Source organism: Bubalus kerabau, chromosome 10, assembly GCF_029407905.1.
Source record: "Bubalus kerabau isolate K-KA32 ecotype Philippines breed swamp buffalo chromosome 10, PCC_UOA_SB_1v2, whole genome shotgun sequence".
NCBI classification, from domain to species: domain Eukaryota; kingdom Metazoa; phylum Chordata; class Mammalia; order Artiodactyla; family Bovidae; genus Bubalus; species Bubalus kerabau.
In genome coordinates, this window is record NC_073633.1 from 25,281,089 (window position 1) to 25,287,088 (window position 6,000).

Consider the following 6,000-nt stretch of genomic DNA (forward strand, 5'->3'; position numbering starts at 1 on the left):
CAAGCCCCTTCAGGATGAAGCTGCATAATCAACTCCTGCCACTTGGCCTCATCAACATGATTTTGAATTTAACGTCCGTTTCAACTCAGGACAATGTTTTCATCTCATGGACACATTCCTATGCGGATTTCCACAACACCTCCAACTGCTATGTATGTGAGGCTGTGCCTCTGTCTGTGATGGATGGACTTCCTTGGTGGGTGTCACTGCTCCACCAAGGAGATTTTGAACCACTCTTCTCTTTTCTGGGATGACAAAAAGAGACTTTCCTTTCTCTTGTCAATCATAATCTCTCCCTGCTCTCTTGGTGTAAGCCAGACCTACAGTCAGTAGACTCGGGTCATGGTGTTACATTTGATGTAAACACCAGCTTCATAGAAGTAACAAAAGCCTATACCTCATATTTAAAGAACAAAAAGGGAAAAAGCTCCCTGTCCAGCAAGGGAAGACAGGCCTCTAGGTATGTTGAACAATTCTACCAAGTCTGGAATGAATATTTCTGGATGACCTCAGAAAAGAGTCAATTAATTACTCCCCCTGCTATATGCTGGGAACAAAAAGAACAAAGGGTAGGGTTTGGTGACCATCCATTAGACCAAAAAGAACTAAAATATATGGGGTATCTATCCCCCAAACAATGTAAACGAACATTCGAGGTACATACCACCCCAACCAGTCTATCCATTGGCCAGGCTCTGATTGGAAATATAACCCTGGAATCCGCTGGGTGGTGCCCAACAGAACCCAGTGGCTTTGTAGGTCTAACCTTTGGCCTTGGTTACCAATCGGCCGGGTAGGCTGCTGCACACTGGGATTCACTTTTGCCCATGGCAGCATAAAGCCTAACTTACAACAAGCTTCGGCAAATCTACCTTATTTACATGCTAGGTGCACAAGGTCTGTGTTTCAGTGTTATGAGTGTATTGTTGCCTTATTAGTACCTTTTATAGGGACAACAGATATTATGATTAAAGTAGAAACCTTGACTAATTTCACAAAACAGGCCCTCCTCAGTTCAGTTCAGTCGCTCAGTCGTGTCTGACTCTTTGCGACCCTATGAATCGCAGCATGCCAGGCCTCCCTGTCCATCACCAACTCCCGGAGTTCACTCAGACTCACGTCCATTGAGTCAGTGATGCCATCCAGCCATCTCATCCTCTGTCGTCCCCTCTTCCTCCTGCCCCCAATCCCTCCCAGCATCAGAGTCTTTTCCAATGAGTCAACTCTTCGCATGAGGTGGCCAAAGTATTGGAGTTTCAGCTTTAGCATCGGTCCTTCCCATGAATCCCCAGGACTGATTTCCTTTAGAATGGACTGGTTGGATCTCCTTGCAGTCCAAGGGACTCTCAAGAGTCTTCTCCAACACCACAGTTCAAAAGCATCAATTCTTCTGTGCTCAGCTTGCTTTATAGTCCAACTCTCACATCCGTACATAACTACTGGAAAAACCATAGCCTTGACTAGACAGACCTTTGTTGGCAAAGTAATGTCTCTGCTTTTGAATATGCTATCTAGGTTGGTCATAACTTTCCTTCCAAGGAGTAAGCATCTTTTAATTTCATGGCTTCAGTCACCATCTGTAGTGATTTTGGAGCTCCCAAAAATAAAGTCTGACACTGTTTCCACTGTTTCCCCATCTATTTCCCGTGAAGTGATGGGACCAGATGCCATGATCTTAGTTTTCTGAATGTTGAGCTTTAAGCCAACTTTTTCACTCTCCTCTTTCACTTTCATCAGGAGGCCTTTTAGTTCCTCTTCACTTTCTGCGCTAAGGGTGGTGTCATCTGCATATCTGAGGTTATTGATATTTCTCCCGGCAATCTTGATTCCAGCTTGTGCTTCTTCCAGCCCAGCGTTTCTCATGATGTACTCTGCATAGAAGTTAAATAAGCAGGGTGGCAATATACAGCCTTGATGTACTCTTTTTCTAATTTGGAACCAGTCTGTTGTTTCATGTCCAGTTCTAACTGTTGTTTCCTGAACTGCATATATGCTGCTGCTGCTGCTAAGTCACTTGAGTCGTGTCTGACTCTATGTGACCCCATAGACGGCAGCCCACCAGGCTCCCCTGTACCTGGGATTCTCCAGGCAAGAACACTGGAGTGGGTTGCCATTTCCTTCTCTAATGCATGAAAGTGAAAAGTGAAAGTGAAGACGCTCAGTTGTGTCCAACTCTTAGCGACCCCATGGACTGCAGTCCACCAGGCTCCTCCATCCATGGTATTTTCCAGGCAAGAGTACTGGAGTGGGTTGCCATTGCCTTCTCTGATGATCAACCTAGACAGCATATTAAAAAGCAGAGACATTACTTTGCCGCCAAAGGTCTGTCTAGTCAAAGCTATGGTTTTTCCAGTAGTCATGTATGGATGTGAGAGTTGGACTATAAAGCAAGCTGAGCACTGAAGAATTGATGCTTTTGAACTGTGGTGTTGGAGAAGGCTCTTGAGAGTCCCTTGGACTGCAAGGAAATCCAACCAGTCCCTCCTAAAGGAAATCAGTCCTGAATATTCATTGGAAGGACTGATACTGAAGCTGAAACTCTAATACTTTGGCCACCTGATGTGAAGAACCGACTTATTGGAAAAGACCCTGATGCTTGGCAAGACTGAAAGTAGGAGGAGAAGGGGATGACAGAGGATGAGATGGTTGGATGGCATCACCAGCTCGATGGACATGAGTTTGAGCAAGCTCTGGGAGTTGGTGATGGACAGGGAGTGCTGCAGTCCATGGGGTTGCAAGGAATTGGACACAAGTGAGCAACTGAACTGATTTGTTTCTTCATTTTTGCTTATAAATGCTTCATGAAAGGAAATTAACCATTTGACTGCTATGTGGGGCAAATATTTTTCCCAGTTTGACTTTTGAGTTTATGTTTTTTTAATTTGAGGTAGATGCTTTAAATTTTTATGGAATCAAATTTATTCACCTTTTATTTTATGGCATCTGAGTTTTAGATCGTGTTTAGAAAAACCTTGCTTACTCCAAAAGCATAAATAATTTACTCATGTTTTTGTGTAGCTATTGAATGTGGTTGTGTGTGTGTGTGTGTGTGTGTGTGTTAAACTCTTTGGGCCATCTGATAGTTGCTCTTATATAGGAAGTGACATAGAGATCCATTTTAATTTTTTCCCCAAATGGTTAATCAGTTATCTCAGCACTGTTTGCATTATCCCTCTATGCCTTTATTATTTTTATTATTCCCATATGTATTGGAGTCTACTTCTGGATTCTGTTTCATTCCATTGATTTCTCTATCTGTTCCCATACCAGGATTTTAATAGATGCTGCAAAGAGGTAAAAGGAAAGTGGAAAAAGTTTCATAAGTTAATTTCAACAGAATGGTCATCACGTAAAAATAACCTACAAACAATAAATACTGGAGAGGATGTGGAAAAAAGGGAACCCGCCTACACTGTTGGTAGCAATTTAATTGGTACAGCTGCAGTGGAGAACAGTGTGGAGGTCCCTTAGAAAACTAAACACGGAACTTCCATATGAGCCAGCAATTCCACTCCTGGGCATACACCCTGAGAAAACCATAACTCAAAGAGACACATGCACTCCAATGATCATGACGATAGCCAGGACATGGAAGCAACGTAATGTCCATCAACAGAGAAATTGATAAAAAAAGGTTTATTACATATATACAGTGGAATATTTGTTGTTGGTGGTTAGTCATTAAGTTGTGTTTGACTCTCTTGTGACCCCATGGGCTATAGCCTGCCAGGCTCCTCTGTCCATGGGATTTCCCAGGCAAGAATACTGGTGTGGGTTGCCATTTCCTTCTCCAGAGGATCTTCCCGATCCAGGGGTGGAATCTGCATCTCCTGCGTTGGCAGGAGGATTCTTTACCACTGAGCCAGCAGGGAAGCCCAATGGCATATTGCTCAGCCATAAAAAAGACCAGAATTGAGTCGGTTGAAGAGATGTGGATGAGCCTAGAGTCTGTCATATAGAGTGAAGTAAGTCAGAAAGAGAGAACAGTTATTGTATATTAATGTATATATATGGAATCTAGAAAAATGGTACTGATGAACCTGTTTGCAGAGCAGCAATAGAAGCATAGACATAGAGAATGGACTTGCAGACACAGGAGGGAAAGAGGAGAGGCATAAAATGAGAGTAGCATTGATATATATATACCACCATGTGTGAAATAGACAGCCAGTGGGAAGCTCTGTATAGCACAGGGAGCTTAGCTTGGTGGTCTGTGTGACCTAGAGGGGTGGGATGGTGGCTGGAAGGGAGGCTCAAGAGGGAGGGGAAACATGTATACATATGGCTGATACATGTCATTGTACACCAGAAACCAATACAATATTGTCAACCAATTATACTCCAATAAAAAAATAATTTCAAATAGAACAGCATGGCAATTCAGAGGAAGCAGAGTTTTCAGTTGCAGTGGTCTGGAAAAGCTTCACGAAAGAGGAACTTGTAAGATATAACTTGAACAATGAGCAGCAATAGTCAAAGGGAATAAAGCGCTAAGGCGTGGGGGCAGGAGGGGGTGAAGATTTGTGTAGATGTCTGTTGTATCTCTGCCAAGGAGCGCACTTGTGTTTTTATGCATGTCTGTCTTGCATACAGTCAAGAGCATACAGATGTTTTGGTATTACTTTCTACAGGAATTTTGAGGATATATATATATATATATATATATATATATATATATATTTTTTTTTTTTTTTTAATTTCAGTCATGCCATGTGACTTTCAGGATCTTATTTCCCTGACCAGGGATTGAACTCGTGTCTCCTGAAGTGGAGGGTCAGAGTCCTAAGCAGTGTACCATCAGGGAAGAGGGAAGTCCCCTTCAGGATACATTTATGAATCACAATAGCTCCAAATGGAGCACCTATTATTTGCTAGGGATATCTATATTGATTCCTATTTTCATCACAGTGAGCAAAAGTTGATATTGTTATTCGCATTTTAGGAATGAGGAAAAACCTCAAACAGGTTAAAAGGCGGCTCATAAGTGGCTGCACTGAGATTCGAATCCATAGCCAAAAAGTTAAAGAACTAGACAAAACAGAACCGGAATAGAAAACATCACAGAGGATCACTCATGGTTAGGGGTTAGGGTGTTTGGAGCACGTCCTGTCCCTTCTCTGCCCATGCCACCTGGGATCATTCTTACCAATTTTTTTCTTTAAACTTTTTTAGAGTTTGATCTAGGAGAGAATCCTTTTTTTTTTTTTTTCCTGGCCAAAGTGAGAGGCTTGCAGGATCTTCGTTCCCCCACCAGGGACTGAATCCAGGCCCCCTGCAGTGGAAGCACAGAGTCCTAACCATTGGACCACCAGGGAATTCCCAGAAAGAATCTTTAAAAAGAATTTTATGGAAGTGTAGTTGACTTACAATATCATGTTAGTGTCAGTCGCCTTACCCTCTCTGTGTGCGCCAACGGAATTCCAATGTGAGTGGCCCTTGGCTAGAGATAATGCCGGCACTGGGATGTACGCAGCTCTATTGCCCTATCATTGGAATGATTTTGAGGTGTGACCCACAGTGCTCCCTGAAGTCCCCTGAGGGAATGAGTCAAAATTACCCTCTGTGTGACTTGGCTTGATGTAGCACCTTTACTTGGCCCCTTCCTGGTCCAGCTTCCTCATTCCTCTAACTCTTTCCCCTGGAAACATTTCCTAGTAAATTACTTTCACATGCATCTTCCTCTAAGGCAGTATTGTTTCAAGAAACTTAGAAAAAAAACATGTATTTATTTGGCTGCGCCGGATCTTAGCTGTGACCCATGGGATCATTAGTTGTGGCATGAAGGAACTTTTTTTTTTTAGTTGTGGCATGCTAATTCTTGATCTTCTGGGTGGCTCAGATGGTAAAGAATCTGCCTGCAATGCAGGACACCCAGGTTCGATCCCTGGGTGGGGAAGATCCCCTGGAGAGGGGAATGGCAATCAACCCCAATATTTCTGCCTGGAGAACTTCTTGAATAGAGGAGCCTACCAACCTACATCCATCGGGTCGCATAGAGTC